Source organism: Perca fluviatilis, chromosome 2 (genome assembly GCF_010015445.1).
Source record: "Perca fluviatilis chromosome 2, GENO_Pfluv_1.0, whole genome shotgun sequence".
NCBI lineage: Eukaryota > Metazoa > Chordata > Actinopteri > Perciformes > Percidae > Perca > Perca fluviatilis.
The window spans coordinates 2,149,678-2,169,030 of NC_053113.1; the positions used below are offsets into that span (position 1 = coordinate 2,149,678).

Genomic DNA, 19,353 nt, shown 5'->3' on the forward strand with positions numbered 1-19,353 from the left:
GCGTGACCTAGCTAGATTCAGAAGACTACCTGATCTCAGTTGTGTAGCCTATGTAAATCTGGTTTTTGGGAGGTTGACGTCAACTTCCAGCTTTGTTGAGATTCGCCCGTTTTCAGCGGCCGTTTCAAAATATGAGATTTTCATAGTAAAGGGGTGTCAATGGGATTTTGAGCTTCTATGTATGTCCTATTTACCCACCGAACTGTCGTTATTCAACTATGACAGGGTAAAATCGGTTTTGCGTTCTATCACCCCTTTAAAGGGAATGTGAGATGATGCTTTTATTGGTTTATTGCCCGTTACGCCCAAACCACACCTAGCTACTTCAGACCAACCCATTTTAGATTTGCGAGATCCGCCCACAAAGCTACTTGCATTTCACGTTTGATACTTGCGTTTCAGATCGTTAAAATAGGGCCCCCTGAGTTCATAAAAATGCAAAATCGGACACAACGTTAGCTTTATGAGACATTGGGATAGATGTTATATAAGTCGCGTGACGAAATTCAAACCGTAAATATATTATAGTTATGCCGGCAGCTGGCCGCGGAGCCCCGGTAGTGCAGTATCCACAAAGGGTGACTTGGCGCTGGGTATGGAGCCCAGCAGGCTGCCGCTTTCTTGTCAGACTGTGTGGAGCTCCTAAAGTCCGACTAGTCTTTTTGGTAACGAAACATTGCAGTGTTTGGAATATGAGATTCTGTTGCTTCTCTAATGTGTGTGTGTGGCGATTTGCTCAACCAATCAGCGCGCGTCTCTAATGTGTGCGTACGGCAATTCGCTCAAAAAATCAGCGCACAGCTCATCTAAATATTGATTCCATACCATAGCATGAGCATACCATATTTGGAAGAAAAGCTCTTGTTACAAATAGGGCCAAAACACAGGGATACACAAGGGCCAATAAAATATCAACAAGGCCATTTTCAGCCCAACCAATGTTACATACCCCATTAGGAGACCATAAGGAACTGTTTGAAATACCCTATATTTATTGTATCACCCCTTTAACAGATCGCGATGTCGATAACAGATTTACTGATGCTAAAATGGAGAATACACATTGTTCATATTTTATACAGAGTGAGCAGCAGCTTCTTGTGGAAGTATGATAATGTGAAACACATTATTTGTAAAAAAAGAAACATGGCCGCTGTATTGAAACAGCGAGAGAATGCGTGGCAGACGATCACGGACCGACTGAATGTGTAAGCAGCCCAAAAATATACATTTACTGACCACTGCTCTGAACTGAAACTGTCATAATCATACCATTCAAGGATTAGGTTACTAATTATTTGCACAAATTAACAGTTTGCACAAATTAACAGTACTCTTTTCCCTAAAAGTGAGCGGAAGATAATGTTACTCAGGAAATTTATTTAATTTAGATCAATTTTCGCTAGAATATGATGCATAAATATCTCTTTCACTTTGTTTCTCCCTCTCTCTCATGGGCTAAAATATAAATGACCTAAGTCATATTAACTTCCACTGGTCGCTTTTAATGCAAAGTGTACAACTGTTCGTTTTTGCAAATGACAAGTGACTCATTGAATTGTTTCAGTTAAGAGCAGTAGTTCGTAAATGTATATTTTTAGAAATATCATTCAGTCGGTCCGCTATTATCTGCCACGCTTTTTCTCACGTTTTTTTTTTTATAGAGGCTAAGTTTTCTTCTCTACATATGATATGCTTTGCTCCCTCATATATATGGACCTAGAACAGAAAGTCACTGAAGATATTGGACTCTAAAATCTAGAAACTATAAAGAGAATTAAGTGATAAATATAATGCACACTGTAAACATGAATGTAAATTATGTTATTTCCCCCCCAGCTAAATATAAGTCAAAAACCATTTTGGTGTCCTCCCTGTTGTTACATCAAGGTACAGTAGTCTACATTATATAGTTATTGGTTCAGTGAACTAAGACTATAATTTGGGAGGATTGTACAATTAGGATATGTTCTTAAAAATGTACAATCCTCCCAAATTATAGACGTCAAAGAATACAAAAAAAACTAGAGAGTCATGACGGGGCCCAAGCCCCCGATGCCAGTCGCCCCCGACGCCACGGGGAGCTGCGCCAATGAGGGACCTAAAGAATTACTTGGGGGGGGGGGGGAGAACATTGGTGAATATCGAGAGGTTTGATGCACAAGGTCTGCGGTACTCTGCCGTTGCAAATGTAATGGTTAACAGTTCATCTCCATGCATATACAGACTACCTTTAACAATTCTCTACAATAAACAAACTTCTTAACCCCCTTGACCACAGGGGACAGCAGAGAGAAATGAGAGAGCGGGTGGAGGGGGGTAGGCAGGTGTGGTGGGTGAAGGAGCAGGGGAGGTGGTCAGATTGTTGTAAATGGTGTCATAGGCGCGGATAAATTTTTTCGTCCAAAAAAAAAAAAATAGTTTGCATTTCACTCTGATGCGAACACACACGCCTATTAACTCGATAATTTAGCCGTAAAGTAGGCTTTCAACTCAGGATAGCGCCACTTCTAACAAATACAGATAGGATTGGAGATTAAAAGATTAACTGGCACGTAACCGCAATCAGCTTCGTGGGAAATTAAGAATCAATGACACCAACATAACCAATCCCACTATGACAGATGCTCCACTCAGCACCAACTGCAATGTTTAATTGCACGGTATCAGCGCCTACGAATGGTGTTGATTTTGGATTGAAAAGTGGGAGAAAAGAGTTACATGTGTCAACTCTGAAGGTTGTAGAAACTTTGTCAGGTGGGTTAAGAAGTTTGTTTATTGTAGAAAACCAGGGGAGCATGTGTAACAAAACGTAACGGTAGGAGGTAAACATCAGGAAAAATTGAGAAGTGTGAGCTGCAAGGTCTGGGATACATTCCCATTGCAAATATTCCATTAACATTGATTAACAAAACATTTATACGTTGATTATAGTGCCCCCTAATGGCCGATCTTTGCCAAATTCTGTACAGTGCCTCAGAGCAGCATGCTGAACGAAGTCCGAACACAAGTTTCTTGTGGATATGATTTACTGTGGCAGAGATATTGCAATTGCACATTCCCATTGAAATGCATTGAGTCATTGGCCAAAACAAATAAACGCTGCATATAGTGCCCCCTTAAGGCTGATATATTTGGTAAAAAACATCGTAGTGGGATGTTGAACAAGGATCTCAAGTCCTTTGCTGATAACATTTAATTTGGCAGAGATTTGATAAAGTTAGTGTTTAGTAGCTTGCTAGGAAAATTAGTTTGGTCGTCAAATGCGCATACTTTTATTTTTGGCCGAGATATGGCAAAGTTGGGTTTTTTTTATAGTTAGCTGCACAAATTAATTTGTGCGTTATATGCGCAATTTGTATCCTATTAAAATTATTTTCATACAATTTTTGTGCCAATCGGTCGCACGGTCTAGGAGGAGATCGAAAAAGTAGGTTTTTGATAAATCACGATTTTTCAAGCTTAAAAGTCTAGGCAGAAATGGGCGTGGCCTATATCACGTGATTCAGTTGGATCCAGGGAGCGCGTGGATGTATGGTTTTTGAATGTACGGTATGTGAGTTAAGGCCAAACAAGTTTTTTCTGCTATAGCGCCACCTAGTGGTGGAAGTGGGTCAATTATTACGCCTGAGGTCCTTGCGGTGTTTTGGACCAGTCCTGAAAATACCAACCCCCACCATGTACAGTTTAGGCTGTAGTTTGAGTTTTTGGCAGAGAAGAATAATAAAAAAATAAGTAAGAAGAAGAAGATTAATCCTTAGAAAAACAATAGGGTTCCTAAGCTACGCTAGAGATGTGAACCGCATTGCCTTGCAAACGCGGTTTCCATGCCACCTTGGGCTTGGACCCCTAATTAATCAACTAAAATAATTTAAGGTGCATTGGTATAGAAACACATGTACAGCACTTTACTCTTATATATTGCCCTTAGTAACTGACTCCATTTAAAACACATATGGCAACTTTATCAGCCTTTTCTAATTATTTCAACAACTGCAGTAATATATTCACCAAACTTCTAATAACAATATCAACAGCAGTCTTCATACAAAAATATAACATTAACAATGTCACATGAATAATTATAAAAAAATATCGGTCACAACTTTAAATAATAACTGTACTTAAATGATCAGCAATACGCACATGTTGTATTTTAATGCAGGCTGATAAGAGGCTGATTTATATTTTAACCCATGAGAGAGAGAGGGAGAAACAGAGTGAAAGAGATATTAATGCATCATATTCCAGTGTTGTAGAAAATTGATGTTCATGGTAAATTTCCTGAATAACATTATCTTCTGCTTACTTTTAAGGCAAAGAGTACAACTGTTAATTTGTTCAAATGTAGTAGTAGATTAGTAACCTAATCCTACTACTTTCAAGAGTTCTGCATGTAGCTAGTAGCTCCAGTTAATGACTTTTTTGGCTTACATTTTAGTAGTTATTTCAGTTTTAATGCAGGAGATACTTCACACTCTGAAGTCCTATTGATTGGTCACCTCATCATCATTTCCTCATCTCTATTCAAACAGATCATTTTAATATTGTAAAACATGGTAAACTAATGGCGTTTTTCCATTACATGGGACCTGCTCTCCTCAAATAGACTCGACACACTGTGCGTCCGTTTTCCATTGCAGATTTTAGTACCGCCTCAGTGTGGCTTGTCGTCTTCTATGCCGGCTCGACGCACACACCAGCGCACAAGTATAAACATCAGGCCACTTGAGCTTGTTTTACAGTTCTGTGGAGGCTCCACACAGAGCTTTCGCCGTAGCCTATGTAAGTGGCCTGATGTTTATACCTGTGCGCTGGTGTGTGCGTCGAGCCGGCCGTGTGTGTGTGTACGTAGGCTACGGCGAAAGCTCTGCCTGGAGCCTCCGCAGAACTGTAAAACAAACGGCGCCGCAGTAAACTGCCGTGACCTAACGTGACACACACACAGAATATCGAAGGTGTGTTGTTGTTGCCACAGCCAGAAGACACATTTAGTTTCAAATGAAGCTGGAGGCAGCAAAAAAAAACACAGCTGGCTGAACTATTTAAAAATAGCGGGTTTGTTCAGGACACCCCCCTCTGTTGCTTTCACATCAGCTTTTGGTATCGGCTCAGCTCGCTTGGAACCTCGACTGAGGTGGTACTAAAAAAGTAGGCCTACCTGTTAGCAGGTACCAGGTTCTTTTTTTTTGTAATGGAAAACCAAAAAAGGCGAGTAGAGTCGAGCAGGTACCATGTAATGGAAAAGTGCCATTTAATTCACTCACACCTCCCATTATTTCTTCTAACCCTTGTATCATTATCTCTGCATGTTTCCCCCTTGGGTCTACCAAAGGAGCCCTCAGCAGACGTCAAGCTGCCGACCGTAGCAGGAAAGGACAAGAAGGCCGAGGAGGAGGACCATCCTGCAGCACCTCCTGCAGGTGGAGCAGCAGCAGCAATGAAGGAGGAAGAGGAGGAGGAGCAGCCTGCAGCAGCAGTGAAGGAGGAGGAGGAGGAGCAGCCTGCAGAACCTCCTGCAGCAGCAGTGAAGGAGGAGGAGGAGGAGCAGCCTGCAGCACCTCCTGCAGCAGCAGTGAAGGAGGAGGAGGAGGAGCAGCCTGCAGCACCTCCTGCAGCAGCAGTGAAGGAGGAGGAGCAGCCTGCAGCAGCAGCAGTGAAGGAGGAGGAGTATGTGGTGGAGGAGGAGTATGTGGTGGAGAAGGTGTTGGACCGAAGAGTGGTGAAGGGAAGAGTAGAGTTTCTGCTGAAATGGAAGGGGTTCTCAGAGTAAGTATGAGTCTATAATATGAATACTTGTTCTTGGTCATATATATATTAATTTTGACACTAAGTTGCAGACCATCAAATAACCTTACGAAATGGCAATAGAAAAAAGGAATAATATGAATTAGCAATTACAGTGAGAATTTATTGCCTAAAAACAAAGCCTGAGGAGATGTTCTTCTGTCTGCACTCACCTTTCCAGTGAGGATAACACATGGGAGCCGCAAGACAACCTGGACTGCCCCGACCTTATCACTGAGTACATGCAGAAACACAAGGAGGAAGAGGAGAAGAAGAAGGAGGGCAAGAGGAAAGTTGTCAGTGAGGCCTCGGGAGACTCAGAGGAGCGAGGGAGCAAGAGGAAGAAGGAGGAGGTGAGCGAAGGAAAGTGATTACTCCAGACTGAAGAGTCCCAGAAATCTAATCTCAATATTAATGAATATTAATACAACGCAAATATGGGATGAATTTAAATGTAAAAATGTAATAATAACATAACAATAACTTATTTCGCCACTTACACATTCAGACTTTCCGTGCTCTTCTGCCACACTTTCTCTCACTGTTTCATTGCAGCGTCCGTGTTTACTTTTTATAATGGGCCTCATTCACAAATATCTTTCAAAGTTTTCTCTTAAATATGTTCTTAAAAAAGTTCCTAAGAATAGTCTACATTGGATTCATGACGTGTTCTTAAACAACAGAATTGTTTGCACCTGTGTTCTTAGGATTGATGAATCCCACGTCTTCATAATGATGAAATGAAAGCACGTGCCATTTGTTCCTAATTAGCATAAGAAAACGCCCCGCAAATTCCCATAAAAGGACATGACACTTCCTGTGCACCTCCTGGGAAGCGGGAGACTGCGTTCACGAGATGGTTGTCGAAAAGTAAAAGTACTTGCATAACGGGTTATTCTCTTACTCTTATTTGCATATTACCATTCTAAATGGTTTTAAATAAAATTTTAAATTCACTTAAAGAACGGATACATGAAAAATGTACTTAAGTTCAGTAACGAAGAATTTGTAGTTTGTTACATTCTACCACAGCATTTTGTCCCTATTAATAGCGCGATCAATCACCAAATAACTAGGGATGCACCGAAATGAAAATTCTTGGCCAAAACCGAAAAAGAGGAAACCAAAACACCGAAAGAAATTATGCCAATTATTAGTACCATTGCATTTATGGCTATGACTGTGTACTAACTTTACTAAAATCAAGGCATTGCAATTGTATAAATTAATATTAAAATTTCAAAGAATAAATCAATTACAAATTATGCAAATATTTATTTAGCACATTGCAACAATGCACAGTATAAAATAAAATTCAAACTTAAATGTTTAACTTGACCCCAATCGTGTGTACATTAAATAATAATGTACAGGCCTACTGGCCTGCAGAAAGGTTTTAAAATTAAATGTTCTATCATAAAAAACAAAGTGCATTTAGGTCAAGTGCATTTTAAATTTTTCTCTGTACTACTACAAGAAAGTGCATTCAGAACAAGTGCAACTGCTTAAAGATACAACAATATTTTCTCTGTAGGCCTTAAAAAAAAAAAAAACAAAAAAAAAAACACCCCTAGCCAAACAACATAAAAGGGAAAAAAAAAAAAAACCCCCACCCCCCCCAATATGTTAACTGTAGAACTTTACCAACAACAAATGCACCAAGAATTGCTCAATTGCAGATGTGCAAAGTGGATAATATATATTTAAACTCTAGACAAGCCCATTGTACTTCTTGAGGTAAAGTGGCAGGTTTTCTTGATGAAGAGTAGCTTCTCTGCTTTATCACTGTTCCTCTTCTCATCGAGAACATGTGCTGCTTCACTGAACAGTCTCTTGCTGTCAGTGCTTGTGCACGTAGCAGACAAGTACTTGCGTGCCATCTTTGCCAGGTCAGGAAAGTGGCCATGATTACTTCTCCAGTAAGCAAGAGGGTTATCACTTCTGGGGATGGGGACTTCAGACAGATATATCGATGGATAAATATCAGATATCCATCTAGCTGTTGAGCAGTTGAGCTTGTCATCTGCCTGACATTTGAGAAAGATTTGAGAGAGTGTATTTAATAAACATTTTTATCAAATTAAAAAAATATCTAGCAGAAATATGGCTACAATCTGATAGTCACATACAGTATATTAGGGCTGCACGATTATGGCCAAAATGATAATCACGATTATTTTGATCAATATTGAGATCACGATTAATTATCACGATTATTTGTTGATTTAACCAAAACAAATTTTATTGTCACATAGGCTAATTATAACTGCTTTTACATCCATATTGTGCTACATTTCTGTTAATACATCCATATTGTGCTACATTCCTGTTAATACATCCGTATTGTGCTACATTCCTCCTTTATTGAAGGATGCTGTGAATGAGTATACCATTTCAGCTGTTGTGCGACCGCTTTCCATACATGCACGTTTGCCGTAAGGTATCTACCTGACGAAATAGCAACGCGGATTTCATTGGCTCATTACACTGCTACTTGCATCTCTGCGTTGCGCTCTGATGCTCCGAAACCCGCGTTAGAGGCAACATAAACATCGCTGCATGTCCACCCTTTAACCCCCACCCCCCCCCCCCCCGCTACAGTAAACACTAATAACACGTGACACAGCAGGTAATGTTAGCCTACTGTTAGCCACAGTAGTAACTGGATTAAACGCAGCTAAAATGCTGACAGCTAAACGGTGTAGTGTGAATGTATTTCCAACAACGGGACGTCAAACAGTCTGCTGCTAAAGCTATGAGCTAACGGACACAAACTAGCACTATGGTCACTGCTGTTGTCTGAAAAACAAAACATACGTGACAAAATGTTGCGTTTACTGGTAAACTGGTAAACATTGTGACCGGCTTATGATGACCGACTGCTACCTGTTGTGGAATTTTCCTCACGTTACTCTGTCCTCTGTGACAGTCGACATCTAGAAACTAAGCTGCGCGGTGCAGGGAACAACTCTGATTGGCTCATGGAGGCACGTGATCAGACAGTGGTTTATGGAGTGCTAGAGTGGCTTTGCAACAACTTTGATAAGGAGAGTTCCATGACGCATTTTAAATATCGCTCGATCACGCAAATTTGATCGTGGGAAGCCAAAATCGTGATTGTGATTAAAATTTTATTAATTGTGCAGCCCTACAGTAAATAGTAGCCTAAGAACAGAATAGCTTACCTATTATTATTATTATTATTATTATTATTATTATTATTATTATTATTAGTAGTAGTAGTAGTAGTAGTAGTAGTAGTAGTAGTATTTGAGGCACTTTCTTGCAGGATTTCACTGAACATATCAGACAACGAGGGTGCGTGCCCCTCATCTGGTGCAGAGAGACGAGTCTTTTTTTCTGCGCTCTGATCTCCTCCTGCGCTGGGCGCTGCTCCGTCTCCACGCGGGTTGCCCGCATCCATCGCGGCCTCGATCATTTCTCGCGGCGCTGCTTTATTTCCGCATCCAAGTAATGGTCTTTATAACGCGGATCAAGTACATACATACATAAGCGGATCTGAATAGATCTCACTGAAACGTGTGCTGACAGACTCTAAGAGCGTACTTTACATTGTTTTCATTTTGTAGTACACCGAAATACGTCCACACTGCAGACATGTTGCTTCAGACAAGCACGTGCAGGTCGCGGTTTCTGTTTGCGTCATCACAACATTTCGGCCGTATTGTTTCGGTGATAAAAGTATTTCATAGCGGAATATTCGGTGCATCCCTACAAATAACGCATGATTTAATCAGTTTAAGTTCTGATGTAAATTGCAGTCTTAGGCCCAATCCCAAAGTGAGCCCTGAGGACTAAGGACTAAGGACTCACAGACGTAATTGATCTTGGGTACTAAGTGAACGAGTGTGTGAGGCCACATGGGCTCAGATAGGTATAAATGGGATTGGGACAGCACTTCATGAGATCACGTTACCTTGGCGACGTTTAATAACAAAGATGTTGCTGACACTTGCCGGTTTGGGAATTTTCATTTTAAGTGTGTTGCTTTCCACACGGCCAAGGCTCAGGAGACGGCTACCTGATTCCAAACTCTTGTTTTACAAGCTGGACAACAGGTTGGTCCGTTCCGTGGTCGTGTGTTGTGATGTTGTTTACCTTAGTAATTTCCGGATTTCCCTATTGTCTCCGCGGTAAACGTCACAACGCTTTGAACTGTGGGTAATTGCCTTTGGTGAAGTCTGCATCGATGCAGACTCACGGAAAGGGCTCGGTAAGTGTGTACTCAAACCCTCACGCCCTTTGAAATTCCACATTGGGACAACCCTTACGAATTTCGCGAGAACGCGCACCAAAGTCCGTGAGTCTGTTAGTCCGGACTTTGGGATTGGGCCTTAGTGTTTCTTTGCATACTATGATTTTTTTGTTTTCAATAGAGACATTACAGTACAATACTATCATTGTAAACAACTGTAGAATTAAATAAAATGCAGTAACCAATTATTTGGAGCAAATTGTTATCACTCAAATGTGTGTAAGGGTGCTCTTGAGTGTTCGTAGATTTTGTTGTTAGCCCGGGACGTCACTAGGATTGAAAGACATTGGGGGCTTAGCCCCACGGCTATGCAAAACTTTCCCTTGCAAAATCTTACTTACAAACTCTAAAGTTAGCTTTTAGATACATCAAAGATGCATGGGGGGTTAACTCCTGCTGAGTTCTTCTTTAGGCTAAGATTTAACCACTATCTATCTGCCTGTGTAAATGTGTAACGTAATACCATACCTAATCCCTCTCTTTTTTAGATAAATTGCAGGTCAAAATAAGACTACTTAATTACTAGGGGTGTAACGATACACGTATTCATATTGAACCGTTAGGTACGAGGCTTTCAGTGAAGATTGTACACAAAACAGCGTTCGTTGGACTAATCCTATTTCATTTTTATTTAAATTGTGTGAAATATAAATGTGTGTTCTCAGTGCCCACTAAACAACCCAAATGACACGGCAACATGCCGTCTGCCCTCCCAATTCCGAAGAATAACACACTATTCCAGTCAGGCATGATACCTGAACTAGCTTCAATTTCAATATGGTTGACAAGGATTTAAGTATTCTGAATTTATTAACCTGATGGCGAATTAATAAATATTCTAGTATGTATTATGTATGCTCATATATAGCCTAGTCTACATTAAGGCAACATCTACATACTTGTTTAATTTTAAAACAATATAAGGAATTAAGTAGTATCAAGCATATATAATAAATATCATGAAATAATTTAGTTTAGTTTTTTTTTTTTTTTTCTGCCCCTCTCTCTCTCTCTCCTAAAATATCTTCCAGTATCCATTTGTTCAATGAATTGAAGGTTATACTGGTACAATAGCATTAACAGTGATTTAATGGTAAAGAATAGAGAGCTTCAGATACCTTATTAGGTGAGCTATTTCTTGTATTTCACTCGTTTACACTAGCTAGACTATTGTTTTCTATAGCCAACTAAAATATTCCTTTATCTTTACCTCAAGAAAATGTAGCTAAAGTGAAGCAAGTAAAAGTCATTAACAAGATCTTACAATTTAACTATTTATCACTCACTGTGTGTGCGGTAGCAAGTCCAGACCAAAGATTTAAACCAATGAGAAGAGACAAGACGGTGGATCAGCTTCATAGCCATTGACTCTTTGTACTTCCGTCCAACTTTCGAATTTCCGGCTTTTTTGTAGCTGGATATATTATTTGTTGTTTCTAATTATGAACTTGGTTAACGTTAATGATAGTGAGATACTACAGTTTCATTTCAAGTGATAAATCGGCGAAAACATTTTATTTCTCTTATTTCCTGGTTTGTTTTAATGCTGCGTGGCGCTCTCTCTCTCTCTTGAGTAACTCTGTACCTCGCTCGCTCGTCCACATACCGTTACCATGCAAGCGGCCGCTCGTAAGCCTCTCTCTAAAACACTGCCATTTCGACCAGTTGGTATTTAATAAAAATAAAACAGACTGCAGTGCACAACGACACCAACAGTTGAATGGTGAAGGAAGATTGAGTCCATGTAGTGAGTGATAGAGTGCGCTGTAAAAAAATAAAAATTTTAATTATTATTTGGGGGGGCTTAGAAACATTTTGGGGTAGCTTCAGCCCCCCTAAAATAGGCCTAACGACATCCCTGTTGTTAGCTAGGAAACAAATCCAAGATAAGAAAAAAATAGTGAATGTCAGAATCTTCGTAAAAAGTGCGCAAGTGGGGTTTAAGAACACATTATTAGTACAAAAGGTTGGTGAATTAGGCCCAATGTGTTTCACGTTATCATACTTCCATAAGAAGCTGCTGCTCACTTGCGCTTAGATCGGGCCCAAAAGATCAAGCCCGACCCTACCCGAGCCTGTGCACGTTGCGTCTGAGCCCAGCCCGGCCCAACACATTAACTGTAGTTATGAGCCCAAGCCCAATTTAAACCCAAACAAATTTTTATACGTGGGCCGTTATAACTGAGGTTCTCAACTACAATTCAGATTGAATAGATCTGAGATCGACCTCGCAGTCTGTTGAGAAAAGCCGTGAACGCGCATCTATCCGAATTACATCAGCCTGACTCGACCTAGTCTCTCCTAGGGAAGCACCAATCCGACTTTTTCAGTCCCGATACCAGGGCTTTGTGTATCTGTCGATACCCGATACCAATCCGATACCGTTGCTGAATTAATAATAAACTGTATACCTTCCACCTTATACCGTCCTTCCACCATGTGGAAGAGACTAAAGCCACCAGACCTTCCTAACTAAACATTACTTTCCTAACTAAGACAAAATAGCATAGAAAATATAATGTAATCAAACTTCTCAAAATAAATTTAAATAAATAATAATGGGCCTTCATTAATGGGCCACCTTTATATAGGTTTATAATGGCTTATTCTACTGTCAGGAGTACATAGAATATCACAAAAACATGTTAATGTTATGTTTACTAAAAGCTTTCATTAAGGGTTTGCTTGGCTCCACGACATTATACAATAACTTTATATGATGGAGAATCCATGAAACCGTTACAGAAGCTAAACTATTTTTATTATGCAAACTGCAAAGTAGTCAAACTCAAATCAAATGAATAGCCTACACATACAAACAACTTTAACATTGTTTCCCTTTCAAAACCAAATAGTTGTAAGCTAGTTGTATAAACACTACCTTGGCCACAGGTAAGTTAGGTTGTAGTGTGGTTGTAGTGGGCGACTGAACGGAGCTCTGCTGTCAGCCTCCTTCGCTGTTTGAATAATGTTAGCAGGTTGGCGGACGTATTTCAGCGAGGCGACATCTTAAATCCAGTGGTTTAATCATTCCTCTGGACCCGTCTTTCTCAGTGGTCTGTGGCGGGACCGGAGGTGGATTGCGTTCATAATGTTGCTCCGCTGCATGCTTGAAGTGACATGTCTTTAACGTTAGCACAGTAACGTTAGCACGGCCGAGTAACGTTAGCACGGCTGAGTAACGTTAGCACAGCCGATTAACGTTAGCTCGGCCGAGTAACGTTAGCATGACTGCCAACAAAAGTGGCTAAATTATGTCCGATTTTTTAGAAACAAAAAACTTGGGAACAACAGATGGATCCTCTCTTGAGCATACGTTGTTCTGGTGTATCTCCGCTCTTTCTTCATCCTCTTGCTAACTTTCTTCTCGGTTCTTGAATGTGCAGTAGCGACCGGAGCCTCTCCCAGCTTAACAGACTGTAAATGCTACCTGGCTAGCTAGGCTAGCAGCTGTAATGTTACCCAGCATGCCATTTGGTAAAATTATTAGTGTTAGAAACTGTTTGTCTCAAATTGTTATATGCTATGATCGGCCGTGGCTCTGTTCATTTTTCCGATCCCCAATCCAGCAAATTTTTCAATATCGGCGCCGATATCCGATCCCAATATCGGATCGGTGCACCCCTAGTCTGTCCTCCTCAGTCTGATTCGACCTAGTCTCTCCTCCTCAGCCTGACTCGACCTAGTCTCTCCTCCTCAGCCTGGCTTTGCCGTCGTGAAACACAGAACACCACGATGCTCTGATCAGCCTAGGTCAAACCTCACTTTATCGGTTATCCTGGATTTACTGTATAATGCATGACAGCGTCAACGTTGCGCTTGCTCAGAGAGGCTATCGTTACGTTAGTAGTAGTATGCTGCTGGTGGTCTTGCAATGGGATTAACTGTAGTAATAAAACCGTAGAAACAACAAGGCCACGTTGCTGTGAAAGCTCCCTGAACGTCATTATCAGAGTCTGGTTGTTACCCCTCTCCGCGGCAGGCTCCTCCGCTTCATGTCTTTATAACTGAGCTAGCTAAACGGCGCTAACTGCTAATCGGAGCTAATGGTTGCTAACCGAGCCTTCAGTTCTCCGTGCCTGTATCCATTAAAGGAATATTTCACCGCTGGAAAGCTGAATATATCTTTAAATTGGGTCACTTATGTAGTAGAAATGTGAAGAAAAAAAATTAAATTGGTGCCTTCTAGGCCGAGAAAAGCCAGAAAATGTGTTTTGGTCTTATATGGATGAAAAACAACAAATCCCAGAATGCACCTGCTTCGTTGCTTTGAGTCCACTCCCAAGCCACGCCTACCGCTTGACAGACCGACAGAGGCATTCAACTCAACTCAAGCGTGTTTTATTGTCATTTCAACCATATACACGAAACAACGTTTCATCGTGACTCAAGTGGTGTTACACATTTAAAATATATAAAAACATTATAAAAAAACGACATATGAAACAGGCTACATTTAGTACACACACTTTATAGGCTCCGTAAAGTTCAGCTAACACATACTAGCATTAGCGCTTGGTGGGCTGTAAACACCGAGCATAAACACAGCCGTGAATTAGCGTGCAACGTAGAATAGTCGGCATTTAACAGTCACAAACTCCACCAGCAGTTAGCAGTTAAATGGATACAAATCACCACATTTCTGCACCACTCGGTGTTAACACAGCCCACCTCTTTTACCCGGCGACAGAGCATCTCTAGCTCAGAGGGCTAGCAGGCCTGGTAGCTGGACAGTCCAGTACACTATTCAGGCATGTTTCCACAACAACAAAAACACAGCAGTCTCTGAACTCACTTTGGGAGTTTCGTTGAAGTTGGATGTAGTCCAGTTTGTGGTCTGAATGAGCGGATACTTGCAAGCAGGATCCGTAAAGTTCAGCTAACGCATGCTAGCATTGGTGTAGCTAAACACAGAGTATAAACACAGCCGTGAATTAGCGTGGAATGATGAATGGTCGGCATTTTACAGTCACAAGCTCCACCAGCAGTTAGCAGCTAGTTGGATTTTATTTCTTCACCAGTCCGTTTAACACAGCCCACCTCCACGGGCCGGCGAGAGCAGCCTGGTAGCTGGATAGTCCCGGTGCCGGTACACTGTTGTTCAGGCATGTTTCCACAAAAACAAAAACACAGCAGTCTCTGAACTCACCTTGGGAGTCACGTAGTGTGCCGAGTATTCCGTCTGTAATAACGTTTCCTGCATATTCTTCGATCTGTACCGATGTATCCCGGTGGTACACACGTCCGGTAGTTTGAATGCAGATAATTGTTGTAAGTGTTTTCTGCTGAAAACCGAGAGCCTGTTTAGCGAAGCTTCAAGATGGCTGACAGTCGTTTTCATTCGGAATACCTCGGCCAGACTCGGCAGTCCAACCCCCTGTGGGCGTGTTGAAAAAATGCGGAAGTAGATCCTACTACTGGTTGTAGTCCTTGCCTCTGGCCCAAAAATCTTCCGATGACGCAAAAATCGTCATTTTACGTCATCGGAAGATTATTTTCCAGGCCCCAAATGCAGAAATCTCTCGTCTCAGGGGGACATGAGGGAGGGAAGCACGGTCATTCAGAAATACTATAGGGTTTCTACTGATACAAAGCTGAATGCTAAATCGGTGAAGTATCCCTTTAACTCTATTCATGGACCTGAGCCCGAATAAAACTCTTAATTTTATTAAATTGGCTGTAAAAGTTTTATACTACAACACAGAGTTGTTTGAACGACAGAAATCTGCTCAGATGAGAACTTAATGAGTGCAACAGGAAATGTATAGTACAGAACAGTAGGTTATGTTTAGGACCGCCAAAACACGGATTAATACACTTGAACAATGATGAAAATGAACAATGACAGGGCTCCACACTAACTTTTTCTTTACCAGTTTGAAAATATACAGCTGCAACACATGTAAATGAAAGTTATCTAAAATAAATAGCCTGAGAAAGCTCCTTCATAAGCTTTCACAACAATAACCGACTGATTAAAAGAGAGAGAGGACGCCCGGATAGCTCAGTTGGTAAATATAGAGGTTTGACTCCGACCTGCAGCCCTTTCCTATATGACAGGCATGAAAACGGGTCAGGGGTGAAAAAGGTGAGAAGGATATTACCCCTCTAGGTGGGTCCGGGGGCATGCCCCCCCAGAAGAAAATTTTAAATATTCCATATTTTAAAGCATCAATCTGATGCATTTTGAGATGCATTTTTTGCCAACCAACAGTGTAATATTTCAATATGCACTCATTAAAGTTAATTTGACTGGCAAAACAGTTAAAGTCCTTCTGACATTACACAATAATAAAAGTAATAATTTTTAAAGACTAAAAAGTTTTGGATACATTTGTACTTCTTCCAACCATAGATTAAATAAAGAGTCAATGTGGATTTACGTATTGCAATAATATCATAATCCTACAATGAATCATTGTGAAAACTAAAATGTACTGCTTTGGCCAGGTCATCATCAAAAAAGCAAATTAGTACATTCATGATTTTGTCCATGCTGATATTAGCTGCTTTATTTACATTTATTAAAAATGTGGCATTGTTTATCTTTTCATATAGCTAGAAGTCTAAACTCTGGGACAAGGCCGTTATGTTTAAATACCTGCCATGCTGATTCCAAACAGACAGCTTTATCAAGGCAGTTTGGGCTTCAGATAGCTTTTACAAATCATGATCCGCTATGAACGTACACACGTATTGTTTGTATCACGGTCGGTCAGTAAAGGAACAGTCGCAGTCTTAACGGTAGTGGTCGTTGCCGGTAACGTACTCGTATTACAGAGTGCACGGACCGAAGCTTTGTGACTAGCATCTAATGACTAGCAAGCCCTGTCTTACCGCTGCCGGCGTCTTCCTTGAACATGCGCTGCAGAAGGTTGGTGGAACTCGTTTCATTGGTTGGTGGAAGTTCGATGATTGGTTAAATCTATAGACAGTATGGTTAAATCCAGCGCATTAAAACAAATCCCATGTGGACTTTTTAATTAATTTATTTTTCTAAAATAGTCATACGGCAGTAACAGAGTTACCAGCGGAAACACTGGTACCAATACAGGTTTCCCTCTCATACTTAACAATATACAGCTGTGTTAATAACAATTAAAACTGTAGACAAATGTCGGGAGTTTGGACCAGCGGCGCTGTCTCTCCATGTTGCAGGTGAGCCGGCCGGTGTGTGAGTGAATGGGGGGGGGCTGCGCGGAGGAGAGATCCAAATCCAAACACAGGCACGGCTTTCCAGAAGGAGTGGGTCATGTAACGCAACATTAAACCACATCGATATAAACAACATCGCTCCGTTAGTGGAGAGGCAGCGGATGCGAGGACGTTGGGTGCACCGGTGCGACCTAGGAAAAATCTTAGTCGCACCCTTACAAATTTTGGTCGCACTCTCGAGCCCTGAATGATCTAACAAACAAAATGAACAAGAATTTACTTTAGATATTCCTAGTCTTATGTGAGTTAACATAAGTTAGGAGGAAACAGTGTTGACATTAACATTTTGTCATTTTCTGTATGGAGTATAGTATTATGGGTATTTTATCTGCTGAACCGTTAACATTGGCAGTGTGTGGGTGTGTGGGTGGGTGCTATGCGCATATATCTTGAACCGTTAGTCCGATGGATTTTGAACTTGACAGGTGTCTTGCTATGGGCACTAGTAAGTGCAGTTTGACGTTGTTTAGATTAGAAATGCAAAAGATATTGTTAAACATATATGTAAAAGAAGCACACATTGGCTTTTGTCTCTCTAGGTGCTGGCCACTCAACTAACCCTGAGGACCAGAGACAAAATGTGCAGTACTCTGGACTGTCTTCGACTTTGAATAAACAAACGACAATTCCTGAATTTAAGGACGTTTCAGAATCAACACATGCAAAGCATAACCACAGACAACAAGTGGCAGATAGAGCGTGATGTCACTTATAGGCAGGCTATCTATCTTATAAAGCGAGATGTATTTGTATATACAGTATGTGTGTCTGTGTTTGGGGGGGAAGGTAACCTGCACATCAGCAGACGCCACATGCAGAATGCTTTAGAACAGCAGGGGGACTTTTTTCCTGCTATTGTATTAAATTGCTGTGAGCCGGCAGAACATAACATAGTCTCTGAGATTATTCCTTCAGAGTTGAACCGGGCAGATACATCAGTTTTCATCAGACTCACCCTGGGTCGGCTTAATTGAGTCGCCAAAATACCCCCGTGAATCAAATCCCCTACTTCACCGTTAACCGTCAAGCCACTAAAACCTGTATGGAAATGAACACGTCTGCTGAAATGTTAAATTCCTTAATGATCCGACATGAGACAACACGTCTCTCTCTCTTTGTTCACACACATACACACACACACAGACACAGACAGAGTCCGGTCCTGGTGGTTGATGAACACACATTTGTGCTCTCATAACGGGCCAGATGGGTAGCGCACTGCCATGAGTCCATGAGGCTAATGTCTGAGTACTCCACATTGTCATTGTGATATTTTGTGATTACATTCTGAATCTGCAATGTTTTCTGTCAGGTAAATATAGTAGTAATGTCTTCCTCTGCTACTGTAGAAGTAGCCTACACTGTAAGTCAGTTTTAGCAAAATACTGAAAGCAGCAGAACTGAGTAGGCTACATTTTAATATCTGTTAATTTATCACAAGTTATATCATTATTATATTCAATGTGTCAGATAGTTTTGCAATATTTTCATCTGTATCTGTTTCATCTTTTATTCTAATTTGTTTAATATGTAAATAGTTTTTTTCTTTCTAAATGATCTGATAATGTTGTGTAGTCATTGTTTTCACCTTCTTTTGACTGATATTTAACTGAGCCCATTATTACTAAACCTAGCCATCACGCACCGCTCCACATCCTGCGCCACACACCACCACCAGTAAATTCTCAACCTGTGGGAAACACTGAGAACAGCCTGATGGCTTCCATAGTAACATATCTGCAACCAGAAGAACTTTACCTTTATTTTGGCATCAAATTAATGTATGAATTTCAAAAGGTTTGAATGAGATTTAAAGGATGAAAAATACCCAGAATGTATGAAAGGTTTGTGTTATTTTAAAGTAACCATGGAGTTTCTAACTGAAAGTAAAACTGAAGAGAGTGAGCAAATGTTTTGGTTTTTAAATTGCCATTCATTTGAATGGGGAAATTTGCCTGAAAAATTTAGAATATTTCTGAACTTATAAAAGTTATGAAAAGTACATTTGCTTCCATAATAACATGTCTGCAACCGGCACATATTTTCCTTCATTTTGTCATAAATTATTGTATGAA

At 40.7% G+C, this 19,353-nt stretch overlaps 1 protein-coding gene and 1 pseudogene across 3 annotated transcripts in view; both read left to right on the top strand.

Annotated features, from left to right (window-relative positions):
* LOC120571101 (zinc finger protein 664-like) overlaps positions 1–19,353 on the top strand; it is a 416,820-nt gene that overhangs the window by 25,319 nt on the left and 372,148 nt on the right. The gene's annotated exons all lie outside the window — the stretch shown is intronic.
* LOC120571657 overlaps positions 5,595–19,353 on the top strand; it is a 34,119-nt pseudogene continuing 20,360 nt past the window's right edge.